This window comes from Mixophyes fleayi, chromosome 4 (assembly GCF_038048845.1).
Source record: "Mixophyes fleayi isolate aMixFle1 chromosome 4, aMixFle1.hap1, whole genome shotgun sequence".
In the NCBI taxonomy this organism is placed as follows: Eukaryota; Metazoa; Chordata; class Amphibia; order Anura; family Limnodynastidae; genus Mixophyes; species Mixophyes fleayi.
In genome coordinates, this window is record NC_134405.1 from 52,212,101 (window position 1) to 52,225,824 (window position 13,724).

General features: G+C 42.7%; 28 non-coding genes across 28 annotated transcripts; all 28 read right to left on the minus strand.

Annotated features, from left to right (window-relative positions):
• Nucleotides 1-84: 84 nt before the first annotated feature.
• On the minus strand, nt 85-225 carry LOC142155832 (U4 spliceosomal RNA). Its single transcript, XR_012691920.1, has one exon. It is a non-coding gene; the product is annotated as a U4 spliceosomal RNA (small nuclear RNA).
• A 184-nt stretch (nt 226-409) lies between these two features.
• Nucleotides 410-550, minus strand: LOC142155934 (U4 spliceosomal RNA). Its single transcript, XR_012692018.1, has one exon. It is a non-coding gene; the product is annotated as a U4 spliceosomal RNA (small nuclear RNA).
• A 184-nt stretch (nt 551-734) lies between these two features.
• LOC142156194 (U4 spliceosomal RNA) lies at nt 735-875 on the minus strand. The gene has a single exon (XR_012692264.1). It is a non-coding gene; the product is annotated as a U4 spliceosomal RNA (small nuclear RNA).
• Nucleotides 876-1,059: 184 nt separating this feature from the next.
• Nucleotides 1,060-1,200, minus strand: LOC142156079 (U4 spliceosomal RNA). Its single transcript, XR_012692154.1, has one exon. It is a non-coding gene; the product is annotated as a U4 spliceosomal RNA (small nuclear RNA).
• Nucleotides 1,201-1,384: 184 nt separating this feature from the next.
• Nucleotides 1,385-1,525, minus strand: LOC142155833 (U4 spliceosomal RNA). The gene has a single exon (XR_012691921.1). It is a non-coding gene; the product is annotated as a U4 spliceosomal RNA (small nuclear RNA).
• A 184-nt stretch (nt 1,526-1,709) lies between these two features.
• On the minus strand, nt 1,710-1,850 carry LOC142155971 (U4 spliceosomal RNA). Its single transcript, XR_012692053.1, has one exon. It is a non-coding gene; the product is annotated as a U4 spliceosomal RNA (small nuclear RNA).
• A 184-nt stretch (nt 1,851-2,034) lies between these two features.
• Nucleotides 2,035-2,175, minus strand: LOC142155835 (U4 spliceosomal RNA). Its single transcript, XR_012691923.1, has one exon. It is a non-coding gene; the product is annotated as a U4 spliceosomal RNA (small nuclear RNA).
• A 184-nt stretch (nt 2,176-2,359) lies between these two features.
• On the minus strand, nt 2,360-2,500 carry LOC142156198 (U4 spliceosomal RNA). Its single transcript, XR_012692268.1, has one exon. It is a non-coding gene; the product is annotated as a U4 spliceosomal RNA (small nuclear RNA).
• Nucleotides 2,501-2,684: 184 nt separating this feature from the next.
• LOC142156048 (U4 spliceosomal RNA) lies at nt 2,685-2,825 on the minus strand. The gene has a single exon (XR_012692125.1). It is a non-coding gene; the product is annotated as a U4 spliceosomal RNA (small nuclear RNA).
• Nucleotides 2,826-3,009: 184 nt separating this feature from the next.
• On the minus strand, nt 3,010-3,150 carry LOC142155836 (U4 spliceosomal RNA). Its single transcript, XR_012691924.1, has one exon. It is a non-coding gene; the product is annotated as a U4 spliceosomal RNA (small nuclear RNA).
• Nucleotides 3,151-3,334: 184 nt separating this feature from the next.
• On the minus strand, nt 3,335-3,475 carry LOC142155935 (U4 spliceosomal RNA). Its single transcript, XR_012692019.1, has one exon. It is a non-coding gene; the product is annotated as a U4 spliceosomal RNA (small nuclear RNA).
• A 184-nt stretch (nt 3,476-3,659) lies between these two features.
• LOC142156207 (U4 spliceosomal RNA) lies at nt 3,660-3,800 on the minus strand. The gene has a single exon (XR_012692277.1). It is a non-coding gene; the product is annotated as a U4 spliceosomal RNA (small nuclear RNA).
• A 184-nt stretch (nt 3,801-3,984) lies between these two features.
• On the minus strand, nt 3,985-4,125 carry LOC142156080 (U4 spliceosomal RNA). The gene has a single exon (XR_012692155.1). It is a non-coding gene; the product is annotated as a U4 spliceosomal RNA (small nuclear RNA).
• A 184-nt stretch (nt 4,126-4,309) lies between these two features.
• On the minus strand, nt 4,310-4,450 carry LOC142156116 (U4 spliceosomal RNA). Its single transcript, XR_012692191.1, has one exon. It is a non-coding gene; the product is annotated as a U4 spliceosomal RNA (small nuclear RNA).
• Nucleotides 4,451-4,634: 184 nt separating this feature from the next.
• Nucleotides 4,635-4,775, minus strand: LOC142156083 (U4 spliceosomal RNA). The gene has a single exon (XR_012692158.1). It is a non-coding gene; the product is annotated as a U4 spliceosomal RNA (small nuclear RNA).
• Nucleotides 4,776-4,959: 184 nt separating this feature from the next.
• LOC142156049 (U4 spliceosomal RNA) lies at nt 4,960-5,100 on the minus strand. The gene has a single exon (XR_012692126.1). It is a non-coding gene; the product is annotated as a U4 spliceosomal RNA (small nuclear RNA).
• A 184-nt stretch (nt 5,101-5,284) lies between these two features.
• Nucleotides 5,285-5,425, minus strand: LOC142155837 (U4 spliceosomal RNA). The gene has a single exon (XR_012691925.1). It is a non-coding gene; the product is annotated as a U4 spliceosomal RNA (small nuclear RNA).
• Nucleotides 5,426-5,609: 184 nt separating this feature from the next.
• On the minus strand, nt 5,610-5,750 carry LOC142155936 (U4 spliceosomal RNA). Its single transcript, XR_012692020.1, has one exon. It is a non-coding gene; the product is annotated as a U4 spliceosomal RNA (small nuclear RNA).
• A 184-nt stretch (nt 5,751-5,934) lies between these two features.
• On the minus strand, nt 5,935-6,075 carry LOC142155838 (U4 spliceosomal RNA). Its single transcript, XR_012691926.1, has one exon. It is a non-coding gene; the product is annotated as a U4 spliceosomal RNA (small nuclear RNA).
• A 184-nt stretch (nt 6,076-6,259) lies between these two features.
• Nucleotides 6,260-6,400, minus strand: LOC142155937 (U4 spliceosomal RNA). Its single transcript, XR_012692021.1, has one exon. It is a non-coding gene; the product is annotated as a U4 spliceosomal RNA (small nuclear RNA).
• Nucleotides 6,401-6,584: 184 nt separating this feature from the next.
• On the minus strand, nt 6,585-6,725 carry LOC142155940 (U4 spliceosomal RNA). Its single transcript, XR_012692023.1, has one exon. It is a non-coding gene; the product is annotated as a U4 spliceosomal RNA (small nuclear RNA).
• A 184-nt stretch (nt 6,726-6,909) lies between these two features.
• Nucleotides 6,910-7,050, minus strand: LOC142156202 (U4 spliceosomal RNA). Its single transcript, XR_012692272.1, has one exon. It is a non-coding gene; the product is annotated as a U4 spliceosomal RNA (small nuclear RNA).
• Nucleotides 7,051-7,234: 184 nt separating this feature from the next.
• On the minus strand, nt 7,235-7,375 carry LOC142156082 (U4 spliceosomal RNA). Its single transcript, XR_012692157.1, has one exon. It is a non-coding gene; the product is annotated as a U4 spliceosomal RNA (small nuclear RNA).
• Nucleotides 7,376-7,559: 184 nt separating this feature from the next.
• LOC142156117 (U4 spliceosomal RNA) lies at nt 7,560-7,700 on the minus strand. Its single transcript, XR_012692192.1, has one exon. It is a non-coding gene; the product is annotated as a U4 spliceosomal RNA (small nuclear RNA).
• Nucleotides 7,701-7,884: 184 nt separating this feature from the next.
• LOC142156110 (U4 spliceosomal RNA) lies at nt 7,885-8,025 on the minus strand. Its single transcript, XR_012692185.1, has one exon. It is a non-coding gene; the product is annotated as a U4 spliceosomal RNA (small nuclear RNA).
• A 184-nt stretch (nt 8,026-8,209) lies between these two features.
• Nucleotides 8,210-8,350, minus strand: LOC142156084 (U4 spliceosomal RNA). Its single transcript, XR_012692159.1, has one exon. It is a non-coding gene; the product is annotated as a U4 spliceosomal RNA (small nuclear RNA).
• Nucleotides 8,351-8,534: 184 nt separating this feature from the next.
• Nucleotides 8,535-8,675, minus strand: LOC142156142 (U4 spliceosomal RNA). The gene has a single exon (XR_012692216.1). It is a non-coding gene; the product is annotated as a U4 spliceosomal RNA (small nuclear RNA).
• A 184-nt stretch (nt 8,676-8,859) lies between these two features.
• LOC142155839 (U4 spliceosomal RNA) lies at nt 8,860-9,000 on the minus strand. Its single transcript, XR_012691927.1, has one exon. It is a non-coding gene; the product is annotated as a U4 spliceosomal RNA (small nuclear RNA).
• Nucleotides 9,001-13,724: the final 4,724 nt, after the last annotated feature.

The following is a 13,724-nucleotide window of genomic DNA, read 5'->3' on the forward strand; positions in this document are numbered from 1 at the left end:
ATTTATATGCTTATGAGTCCAGGATTTGCCAAAAGTGCTTTCTGCTGCTGTGTCCAATCATCTTTCATTCACCATAACTAACAGTCTCCTAGGAGACTAACAAAAATTGCCAATGCTGACTATATTGCAAGTCATCATGGCGGGGTATTGGGAAAAGTTTTCAACTAGCAATAACCACACCTCGGTTTGACCTCATTGGTTACGGTAATGCCACTGCGCAAAGTTGACTGAATTTGGATGTGGCAATCAGCACTTGCGACGTAGAGCTCTTTCCAATTGTGGCGAGACAAATCTATTCTTTGGCTTAGAGCACTGAATTGTGGGAGTTTATATGCTTATGAGTCCAGGATTTGCCAAAAGGGCTTTCTGCTGCTGTGTCCAATCATCTTTCATTCACCATAACTAACAGTCTCCTAGGAGACTAACAAAAATTGCCAATGCTGACTATATTGCAAGTCATCATGGCGGGGTATTGGGAAAAGTTTTCAACTAGCAATAACCACACCTCGGTTTGACCTCATTGGTTACAGTAATGCCACTGCGCAAAGTTGACTGAATTTGGATGTGGCAATCAGCACTTGCGACATAGAGCTCTTTCCAATTGTGGAGAGACAAATCTATTCTTTGGCTTAGAGCACTGAATTGTGGGAGTTTATATGCTTATGAGTCCAGGATTTGCCAAAAGGGCTTTCTGCTGCTGTGTCCAATCATATTTCATTCACCATAACCAACAGTCTCCTAGGAGACTAACAAAAATTGCCAATGCTGACTATATTGCAAGTCATCATGGCGGGGTATTCGGAAAAGTTTTCAACTAGCAATAACCACACTTTGGTTTGACCTCATTGGTTACGGTAATGCCACTGCGCAGAGTTGACTGCATTTGGATGTGGCAATCAGCACTTGCGACGTAGAGCTCTTTTCAATTGTGGAGACACAAATCTATTCTTTGGCTTAGAGCACTGAATTGTGGGAGTTTATATGCTTATGAGTCCAGGATTTGCCAAAAGGGCTTTCTGCTGCTGTGTCCAATCATCTTTCATTCACCATAACTAACAGTCTCCTAGGAGACTAACAAAAATTGCCAATGCTGACTATATTGCAAGTCATCATGGCGGGGTATTGGGAAAAGTTTTCAACTAGCAATAACCACACCTCGGTTTGATCTCATTGGTTACGGTAATGCCACTGCGCAAAGTTGACTGAATTTGAATGTGGCAATCAGCACTTGCGACGTAGATCTCTTTCCAATTGTGGCCAGACAAATCTATTCTTTGGCTTAGCGCAGTGAATTGTGGGAGTTTATATGCTTATGAGTCCAGTATTTGCCAAAAGGGCTTTCTGCTGCTGTGTCCAATCATCTTTCATTCACCATAACTAACAGTCTCCTAGGAGACTAACAAAAATTGCCAATGCTGACTATATTGCAAGTCATCATGGCGGGGTATTGGGAAAAGTTTTCAACTAGCAATAACCACACCTCGGTTTGACCTCATTGGTTACGGTAATGCCACTGCGCAAAGTTGACTGAATTTGGATGTGGCAATCAGCACTTGCGACGTAGATCTCTTTCCAATTGTGGCGAGACAAATCTATTCTTTGGCTTAGAGCACTGAATTGTGGGAGTTTATATACTTATGAGTCCAGTATTTGCCAAAAGGGCTTTCTGCTGCTGTGTCCAATCATCTTTCATTCACCATAACTAACAGTCTCCTAGGAGACTAACAAAAATTGCCAATGCTGACTATATTGCAAGTCATCATGGCGGGGTATTGGGAAAAGTTTTCAACTAGCAATAACCACACCTCAGTTTCACCTCATTGGTTACGGTAATGCCACTGCGCAAAGTTGACTGAATTTGGATGTGGCAATCAGCACTTGCGACGTAGAGCTCTTTCCAATTGTGGCGAGACAAATCTATTCTTTGGCTTAGAGCACTGAATTGTGGGAGTTTATATGCTTATGAGTCCAGGATTTGCCAAAACGGCTTTCTGCTGCTGTGTCCAATCATCTTTCATTCACCATAACTAACAGTCTCCTAGGAGACTAACAAAAATTGCCAATGCTGACTATATTGCAAGTCATCATGGCGGGGTATTGGGAAAAGTTTTCAACTAGCAATAACCACACCTCGGTTTGACCTCATTGGTTACGGTAATGCCACTGCGCAAAGTTGACTGAATTTGGATGTGGCAATGAGCACTTGCGACGTAGATCTCTTTCCAATTGTGGCGAGACAAATCTATTCTTTGGCTTAGAGCACTGAATTGTGGGAGTTTATATACTTATGAGTCCAGTATTTGCCAAAAGGGCTTTCTGCTGCTGTGTCCAATCATCTTTCATTCACCATAACTAACAGTCTCCTAGGAGACTAACAAAAATTGCCAATGCTGACTATATTGCAAGTCATCATGGCGGGGTATTGGGAAAAGTTTTCATCTAGCAATAACCACACTTTGGTTTGACCTCATTGGTTACAGTAATGCCACTGCGCAAAGTTGACTGAATTTGGATGTGGCAATCAGCACTTGCGACGTAGAGCTCTTTCCAATTGTGGCGAGACAAATCTATTCTTTGGCTTAGAGCACTGAATTGTGGGAGTTTATATGCTTATGAGTCCAGGATTTGCCAAAAGGGCTTTCTGCTGCTGTGTCCAATCATCTTTCATTCACCATAACTAACAGTCTCCTAGGAGACTAACAAAAATTGCCAATGCTGACTATATTGCAAATCATCATGGCGGGGTATTGGGAAAAGTTTTCAACTAGCAATAACCACACCTCAGTTTGACCTCATTGGTTACGGTAATGCCACTGCGCAAAGTTGACTGAATTTGAATGTGGCAATCAGCACTTGCGACGTAGATCTCTTTTCAATTGTGACGAGACAAATCTATTCTTTGGCTTAGAGCACTGAATTGTGGGAATTTATATGCTTATGAGTCCAGGATTTGCCAAAAGTGCTTTCTGCTGCTGTGTCCAATCATCTTTCATTCACCATAACTAACAGTCTCCTAGGAGACTAACAAAAATTGCCAATGCTGACTATATTGCAAGTCATCATGGCGGGGTATTGGGAAAAGTTTTCAACTAGCAATAACCACACCTCGGTTTGACCTCATTGGTTACGGTAATGCCACTGCGCAAAGTTGACTGAATTTGGATGTGGCAATCAGCACTTGCGACGTAGAGCTCTTTCCAATTGTGGCGAGACAAATCTATTCTTTGGCTTAGAGCACTGAATTGTGGGAGTTTATATGCTTATGAGTCCAGGATTTGCCAAAAGGGCTTTCTGCTGCTGTGTCCAATCATCTTTCATTCACCATAACTAACAGTCTCCTAGGAGACTAACAAAAATTGCCAATGCTGACTATATTGCAAGTCATCATGGCGGGGTATTGGGAAAAGTTTTCAACTAGCAATAACCACACCTCGGTTTGACCTCATTGGTTACAGTAATGCCACTGCGCAAAGTTGACTGAATTTGGATGTGGCAATCAGCACTTGCGACATAGAGCTCTTTCCAATTGTGGAGAGACAAATCTATTCTTTGGCTTAGAGCACTGAATTGTGGGAGTTTATATGCTTATGAGTCCAGGATTTGCCAAAAGGGCTTTCTGCTGCTGTGTCCAATCATATTTCATTCACCATAACCAACAGTCTCCTAGGAGACTAACAAAAATTGCCAATGCTGACTATATTGCAAGTCATCATGGCGGGGTATTCGGAAAAGTTTTCAACTAGCAATAACCACACTTTGGTTTGACCTCATTGGTTACAGTAATGCCACTGCGCAGAGTTGACTGCATTTGGATGTGGCAATCAGCACTTGCGACGTAGAGCTCTTTTCAATTGTGGAGACACAAATCTATTCTTTGGCTTAGAGCACTGAATTGTGGGAGTTTATATGCTTATGAGTCCAGGATTTGCCAAAAGGGCTTTCTGCTGCTGTGTCCAATCATCTTTCATTCACCATAACTAACAGTCTCCTAGGAGACTAACAAAAATTGCCAATGCTGACTATATTGCAAGTCATCATGGCGGGGTATTGGGAAAAGTTTTCAACTAGCAATAACCACACCTCGGTTTGATCTCATTGGTTACGGTAATGCCACTGCGCAAAGTTGACTGAATTTGAATGTGGCAATCAGCACTTGCGACGTAGATCTCTTTCCAATTGTGGCCAGACAAATCTATTCTTTGGCTTAGCGCAGTGAATTGTGGGAGTTTATATGCTTATGAGTCCAGTATTTGCCAAAAGGGCTTTCTGCTGCTGTGTCCAATCATCTTTCATTCACCATAACTAACAGTCTCCTAGGAGACTAACAAAAATTGCCAATGCTGACTATATTGCAAGTCATCATGGCGGGGTATTGGGAAAAGTTTTCAACTAGCAATAACCACACTTTGGTTTGACCTCATTGGTTACGGTAATGCCACTGCGCAAAGTTGACTGAATTCGGATGTGGCAATCAGCACTTGCGACGTAGATCTCTTTCCAATTGTGGAGACACAAATCTATTCTTTGGCTTAGAGCACTGAATTGTGGGAGTTTATATGCTTATGAGTCCAGGATTTGCCAAAATGGCTTTCTGCTGTTGTGTCCAATCATCTTTCATTCACCATAACTAACAGTCTCCTAGGAGACTAACAAAAATTGCCAATGCTGACTATATTGCAAGTCATCATGGCGGGGTATTGGGAAAAGTTTTCAACTAGCAATAACCACACCTCTGTTTCACCTCATTGGTTACGGTAATGCCACTGCGCAAAGTTGACTGAATTCGGATGTGGCAATCAGCACTTGCGACGTAGAGCTCTTTCCAATTGTGGCGAGACAAATCTATTCTTTGGCTTAGAGCACTGAATTGTGGGAGTTTATATGCTTATGAGTCCAGGATTTGCCAAAAGGGCTTTCTGCTGCTGTGTCCAATCATCTTTCATTCACCATAACTAACAGTCTCCTAGGAGACTAACAAAAATTGCCAATGCTGACTATATTGCAAATCATCATGGCGGGGTATTGGGAAAAGTTTTCAACTAGCAATAACCACACCTCAGTTTGACCTCATTGGTTACGGTAATGCCACTGCGCAAAGTTGACTGAATTTGAATGTGGCAATCAGCACTTGCGACGTAGATCTCTTTTCAATTGTGACGAGACAAATCTATTCTTTGGCTTAGAGCACTGAATTGTGGGAATTTATATGCTTATGAGTCCAGGATTTGCCAAAAGTGCTTTCTGCTGCTGTGTCCAATCATCTTTCATTCACCATAACTAACAGTCTCCTAGGAGACTAACAAAAATTGCCAATGCTGACTATATTGCAAGTCATCATGGCGGGGTATTGGGAAAAGTTTTCAACTAGCAATAACCACACCTCGGTTTGACCTCATTGGTTACGGTAATGCCACTGCGCAAAGTTGACTGAATTTGGATGTGGCAATCAGCACTTGCGACGTAGAGCTCTTTCCAATTGTGGCGAGACAAATCTATTCTTTGGCTTAGAGCACTGAATTGTGGGAGTTTATATGCTTATGAGTCCAGGATTTGCCAAAAGGACTTTCTGCTGCTGTGTCCAATCATCTTTCATTCACCATAACTAACAGTCTCCTAGGAGACTAACAAAAATTGCCAATGCTGACTATATTGCAAGTCATCATGGCGGGGTATTGGGAAAAGTTTTCAACTAGCAATAACCACACCTCGGTTTGACCTCATTGGTTACAGTAATGCCACTGCGCAAAGTTGACTGAATTTGGATGTGGCAATCAGCACTTGCGACGTAGATCTCTTTTCAATTGTGGCGAGACAAATCTATTCTTTGGCTTAGAGCACTGAATTGTGGGAGTTTATATGCTTATGAGTCCAGGATTTGCCAAAAGGGCTTTCTGCTGCTGTGTCCAATCATCTTTCATTCACCATAACTAACAGTCTCCTAGGAGACTAACAAAAATTGCCAATGCTGACTATATTGCAAGTCATCATGGCGGGGTATTGGGAAAAGTTTTCAACTAGCAATAACCACACCTCGGTTTGACCTCATTGGTTACGGTAATGCCACTGCGCAAAGTTGACTGAATTTGGATGTGGCAATCAGCACTTGCGACGTAGAGCTCTTTCCAATTGTGGCGAGACAAATCTATTCTTTGGCTTAGAGCACTGAATTGTGGGAGTTTATATGCTTATGAGTCCAGGATTTGCCAAAAGGACTTTCTGCTGCTGTGTCCAATCATCTTTCATTCACCATAACTAACAGTCTCCTAGGAGACTAACAAAAATTGCCAATGCTGACTATATTGCAAGTCATCATGGCGGGGTATTGGGAAAAGTTTTCAACTAGCAATAACCACACCTCGGTTTGACCTCATTGGTTACAGTAATGCCACTGCGCAAAGTTGACTGAATTTGGATGTGGCAATCAGCACTTGCGACGTAGATCTCTTTTCAATTGTGGCGAGACAAATCTATTCTTTGGCTTAGAGCACTGAATTGTGGGAGTTTATATGCTTATGAGTCCAGGATTTGCCAAAAGGGCTTTCTGCTGCTGTGTCCAATCATCTTTCATTCACCATAACTAACAGTCTCCTAGGAGACTAACAAAAATTGCCAATGCTGACTATATTGCAAGTCATCATGGCGGGGTATTGGGAAAAGTTTTCAACTAGCAATAACCACACCTCGGTTTGACCTCATTGGTTACAGTAATGCCACTGCGCAAAGTTGACTGAATTTGGATGTGGCAATCAGCACTTGCGACATAGAGCTCTTTCCAATTGTGGAGAGACAAATCTATTCTTTGGCTTAGAGCACTGAATTGTGGGAGTTTATATGCTTATGAGTCCAGGATTTGCCAAAAGGGCTTTCTGCTGCTGTGTCCAATCATATTTCATTCACCATAACCAACAGTCTCCTAGGAGACTAACAAAAATTGCCAATGCTGACTATATTGCAAGTCATCATGGCGGGGTATTGGGAAAAGTTTTCAACTAGCAATAACCACACTTTGATTTGACCTCATTGGTTACGGTAATGCCACTGCGCAGAGTTGACTGCATTTGGATGTGGCAATCAGCACTTGCGACGTAGAGCTCTTTTCAATTGTGGAGACACAAATCTATTCTTTGGCTTAGAGCACTGAATTGTGGGAGTTTATATGCTTATGAGTCCAGGATTTGCCAAAAGGGCTTTCTGCTGCTGTGTCCAATCATCTTTCATTCACCATAACTAACAGTCTCCTAGGAGACTAACAAAAATTGCCAATGCTGACTATATTGCAAGTCATCATGGCGGGGTATTGGGAAAAGTTTTCAACTAGCAATAACCACACCTCGGTTTGATCTCATTGGTTACGGTAATGCCACTGCGCAAAGTTGACTGAATTTGAAGTTGGCAATCAGCACTTGCGACGTAGATCTCTTTCCAATTGTGGCCAGACAAATCTATTCTTTGGCTTAGCGCAGTGAATTGTGGGAGTTTATATGCTTATGAGTCCAGTATTTGCCAAAAGGGCTTTCTGCTGCTGTGTCCAATCATCTTTCATTCACCATAACTAACAGTCTCCTAGGAGACTAACAAAAATTGCCAATGCTGACTATATTGCAAGTCATCATGGCGGGGTATTGGGAAAAGTTTTCAACTAGCAATAACCACACTTTGGTTTGACCTCATTGGTTACGGTAATGCCACTGCGCAAAGTTGACTGAATTCGGATGTGGCAATCAGCACTTGCGACGTAGATCTCTTTCCAATTGTGGAGACACAAATCTATTCTTTGGCTTAGAGCACTGAATTGTGGGAGTTTATATGCTTATGAGTCCAGGATTTGCCAAAAGGGCTTTCTGCTGCTGTGTCCAATCATCTTTCATTCACCATAACTAACAGTCTCTTAGGAAACTAACAAAAATTGCCAATGCTGACTATATTGCAAGTCATCATGGCGGGGTATTGGGAAAAGTTTTCAACTAACAATAACCACACCTCGGTTTGACCTCATTGGTTACGGTAATGCCACTGCGCAGAGTTAACTGAATTTGGATGTGGCAATCAGCACTTGCGACGTAGATCTCTTTACAATTGTGGCGAGACAAATCTATTCTTTGGCTTAGAGCACTGAATTGTGGGAGTTTATATGCTTATGAGTCCAGGATTTGCCAAAATGGCTTTCTGCTGTTGTGTCCAATCATCTTTCATTCACCATAACTAACAGTCTCCTAGGAGACTAACAAAAATTGCCAATGCTGACTATATTGCAAGTCATCATGGCGGGGTATTGGGAAAAGTTTTCAACTAGCAATAACCACACCTCTGTTTCACCTCATTGGTTACGGTAATGCCACTGCGCAAAGTTGACTGAATTCGGATGTGGCAATCAGCACTTGCGACGTAGATCTCTTTCCAATTGTGGTGAGACAAATCTATTCTTTGGCTTAGAGCACTGAATTGTGGGAGTTTATATGCTTATGAGTCCAGGATTTGCCAAAAGGGCTTTCTGCTGCTGTGTCCAATCATCTTTCATTCACCATAACTAACAGTCTCCTAGGAGACTAACAAAAATTGCCAATGCTGACTATATTGCAAGTCATCATGGCGGGGTATTGGGAAAAGTTTTCAACTACCAATAACCACACCTCGGTTTGACCTCATTTGTTACGGTAATGCCACTGCGCAAAGTTGACTGAATTTGGATGTGGCAAACAGCACTTGCGACGTAGAGCTCTTTCCAATTGTGGCGAGACAAATCTATTCTTTGGCTTAGAGCACTGAATTGTGGGAGTTTATATGCTTATGAGTCCAGGATTTGCCAAAAGGGCTTTCTGCTGCTGTGTCCAATCATCTTTCATTCACCATAACTAACAGTCTCCTAGGAGACTAACAAAAATTGCCAATGCTGACTATATTGCAAGTCATCATGGCGGGGTATTGGGAAAAGTTTTCAACTAGCAATAACCACACCTCGGTTTGACCTCATTGGTTACGGTAATGCCACTGCGCAAAGTTGACTGAATTTGGATCTGGCAATCAGCACTTGCGACGTAGAGCTCTTTCCAATTGTGGCGAGACAAATCTATTCTTTGGCTTAGAGCACTGAATTGTGGGAGTTTATATGCTTATGAATTCCTAGGATTTGCCAAAAGGACTTTCTGCTGCTGTGTCCAATTATCTTTCATTCACCATAACTAACAGTCTCCTAGGAGACTAACAAAAATTGCCAATGCTGACTATATTGCAAGTCATCATGGCGGGGTATTGGGAAAAGTTGCTGGGTCCTGTGCTGTGTCCTGTTCAGTCCAGTGGTGCTGTGTCCTGTGCTCTGTCCTTCTAAGGGCATTGTTATTTCCCCATTATTCCCAAGTTATAAAAAATTAAAAAAAAGTTATAAAAAAAAAAAAAAAAATATCCAAAAACAATCCTGCAGTATAAGTCCATTGGTACTGCAATATTACAAAGTTCACTGATTCTGCAGTATTAGTCCATTGGTACTGCTATATTACAAAGTTCACTGATTCTGCAGTATAAGTCCAGTGGTACTGCAATATTACAAAGTTCACTGATTCTGCAGTATAAGTCCATTGGTACTGCTATATTACAAAGTTCACTGATTCAGCAGTATAAGTCTAGTGGTACTGCCATATTACAAAGTTCACTGATTCAGCAGTATAAGTCCAGTGGTACTGCAATATTACAAAGTTCACTGATTCAGCAGTATAAGTCCATTGGTACTGCTATATTACAAAGTTCACTGATTCTGCAGTATAAGTCCAGTGGTACTGCAATATTACAAAGTTCACTGATTCTGCAGTATAAGTCCATTGGTACTGCTATATTACAAAGTTCACTGATTCAGCAGTATAAGTCCAGTGGTACTGCCATATTACAAAGTTCACTGATTCAGCAGTATAAGTCCAGTGGTACTGCAATATTACAAAGTTCACTGATTCAGCAGTATAAGTCCAGTGGTACTGCTATATTACAAAGTTCACTGATTCAGCAGTATAAGTCCAGTGGTACTGCAATATTACAAAGTTCACTGATTCTGCAGTATAAGTCCATTGGTACTGCTATATTACAAAGTTCACTGATTCTGCAGTATAAGTCCATTGGTACTGCTATATTACAAAGTTCACTGATTCTGCAGTATAAGTCCAGTGGTACTGCTATATTACAAAGTTCACTGATTCAGCAGTATAAGTCCAGTGGTACTGCTATATTACAAAGTTCACTGATTCAGCAGTATAAGTCCAGTGGTACTGCTATATTACAAAGTTCACTGATTCAGCAGTATAAGTCCAGTGGTACTCTCCTGTGCCGCATATAATTTTTAAAGGCTTTGCCGAGTGTGTGTGGCTTAGGGGTACGCTCTCTTGTGCTACATATAATGGAAAACAAAAATTTGGAGGATAAAGTAGGGAAAGATCAAGACCCACTTCCTCCTAATGCTGAAGCTGCTGCCACTAGTCATGACATAGACGATGAAATGCCATCAACGTCGTCTGGCAAGCCCGATGCCCAATCTCCTAGTACAGGGCATGTAAAATCCAAAAAGCCCAAGTTCGACGCTTCGACGCTGTCTGTCTTTCACATACTTGATGGGATCTTAATGATGAATGCTCTGTACCATGGTCGTCTAAAACAAGAGTTATTGACGTGCTATAACTACTGTAGTTTTTATAAATTATAAACACTACACTTGAAAGTTGGAGGAGGTATTGTGGCCCCGGTACCAAATTGGGTACCGGGGCCACTCCACTATGCAGTCCAGATAGAGGCGTATCAGATATTAAACACTGTTGACTGTTGCTGCCAAATCATAAATTAATTTCAAGAATTCATATTAAAGAGGAACTTTTTCGTTTTTGAGAATAGATTCTATTTACAGGTACGAGGAATGGCGATGGGGACAGCTTGTGCTCCCACCTTTGCCAACCTCTACTTGGGGAGGTGGGAAAGAGAAACTTTAGTCTGATGCAATAGTCCGATGCAAGTCCCCTCAGCGTGCATAGTAATTCTGGTCCCTGGAAGCAATCAAAAAAAGTATCAGAGAATAGTATAAAAAATTGGCTGTCGGGTTTCGTCTCTATATTGAGACTTTTTCAAAGCTCAAAATGAATATTCACGGACCAGAATTACTATGCACGGTGAGGGGACTTGCATCAGACTATATTTGCAAGGAACACTAAAACCAATTTAGTTTCTGCCCGGGCAAGTTTGTCTGTTCACCTATTTCATCTTGTAGCGGAAAGTTGCGGAGAAGCGATGACTGGGGATCTAAACAACAGAGACCGCGTGTACATTTATTATATCTTCAGGAGTACATCTATAGCAGAGAGTCGCAGAAGTGATGACCGGTGAGCCATAAAAACAGAGAACTAAGGGGAAGACTGTGAGTACTAATGATGTTTTTTAAACACCTATCCCTTATTTCCCTGGATAATCAATAGGCTCGTGAATCTGGATCATACCTTATATGACTGCAATTGCCCTTTTCTACTACGGACATTTTGATAAGCGCGATCTCAGTGCTGGAGACATTTAAAAAGGAGATATCCTATGATGTTGATTCTGGACATCTAACTATGCTACCCATACTACATGTTTGACACCCGTATGTGCAAATGGGTCCATCTCTTTTTTGTCTGAAGGATTTGATCCCACAGCTAATACTATTATATTATATATAGGAGGTTTTTGTATATTGAGCTCATACTGTTGACATTGTTTTATATTTTGTAATAAATTGTATCTACTTTTTATTTATATTATTGGTTTTCTGCTGGTTTTTAATTATACAATGTGTCACGGGCACTAGGAGTCTTTACCCAGGGATAACCAGGTGATGGGCTTACCAGAGCAGTATAGATGGTAATATGGTACTCTGGTAGCGGGGTGATCACGGAACAGGAGACAGCAGATGATAGAGATGCTCGTGAAAGTCTATGACTAGCAGCACTGGTAATATATATGTAGAAATACACGAGGAACTGAATGGACAAAGGAACGTGAGGGTAGTCAGTGGTCTGCGGTAGCAAGTTGTACCACTGCTATAGTGAGGAGGAATGTCCAACAGCAACGAGGAGGTGATGAGAGTCAGCGGTCTGCGTTAGCAAGTTGTACCGCTGTCTGGGTGAAGGAATGGAATCCAAGTGGAGGTATCCGGGGAGTCAGTGGTCTGCGTTAGCAAGTTGTACCACTGCTATGTGAGAGGATACTGGAACAGGTGACACAGGAAACAGGGATCAGTGGTCTGCCTCTAGCAAGTTGTACCACTGAATATATATGTGAGGAGGAGCACGGGGAGAGACTGCAATACAGAGGATACACGGGCACCTTGAACTTGATCCACAATGACATGCACAATATAGTAATGACTGAACAGCACTGCAATAATACAAAGTCACAGAAAGTATCCGGGCAAAAGATAACACAGTCAATGATGGCAATAGTCTCAGCGGATAGTAAACTCCAGAGGAGAACAACTCAGTCCAGCAAGATATGCAATACACCAGCACAGTCAATGAGAAGTATGCATACCGTGGTTCAGGAGCAGGCTGTCAGACAGGAGTGCAGAGATACCTGAACGGTTGGAGGCCGGCAGGATGCGAAGTCCCTGGAGGGTGAAGCGGTGATCAAGTAGGTGCAGCGCACAGATAGGTAGACCAGCAGGGAAAGCAACAAATACTCAGGAAGCAGTAGTATGTAGAACTGGACTCCTGGAGGACCCTGAAGAGTAGCGATGGTCTAGCCGAGATGAAAGCAGCGAGGCGTAGGTCCGATGCAGACTGGCGAGTAGACACCGGCAGGAACACTGAGAAGCACGGAGAGCGGATCAGCTGCTGCAGACACGAGAAGAACTGAGGAGTAGCAGCCAGCAGGACTCTGCGGGTACACGGAGGTAGCGGATAGAAATCAGCAGGTGCAGTCACGATGAAACACGGGAGAGTAGAGCTGAGCTGGAACTGTTGAGCACGGTGAGCAGCGGATAGGAATCAGCTGTTGCAGACTCGAGGAAACACAGGAGAGTTGAGGTGAGCTGAAGACTGTAGTGCACGGAGGCAGCGGATAGGAATCAGCTAAACAGTCACGATGAAACACAGGAGGGTTGAAGTGAGCTGAAGACTGTAGTGCACGGAGGCAGCGGATAGGAATCAGCTAAACAGTCACGATGAAACACAGGAGGGTTGAAGTGAGCTGAAGACTGTAGTGCACGGAGGCAGCGGATAGGAATCAGCTAAACAGTCACGATGAAACACAGGAGGGTTGAAGTGATCTGGAAACCACAGGAGAGTTGAAGTGGTCTGGAAACCACAGGAGGGTTGAAGTGAGCTGAAGACTGTAGTGCACGGAGGCAGCGGATAGGAATCAGCTAAACAGTCACGCTGAAACACAGGAGGGTTGAAGTGATCTGGAAACCACAGGAGAGCTGAAGTGGTCTGGAAACCACAGGAGAGTTGAAGTGGTCTGGAAACCACAGGAATCAGCAGCGCTGAATACACGAGGAAACACAGGAACACCTTCAGAGGCTCATGGGGAATGAGACTCCAAGATCAGGCAACGAGGTATGGAACTCAGGTGCTTTAAATAGGGAGTGTTGCCTGATCAGCCAATTAACTAAAAGGAACAGGTACTGAAGGTTTGAAAGGGCTGCGCATGCGCAGACCCTCAGGATGGTGGATGGCCACGGTTCCTAAACACACGGGAAGAAGCACTCACAGTCTGGTGAGTGA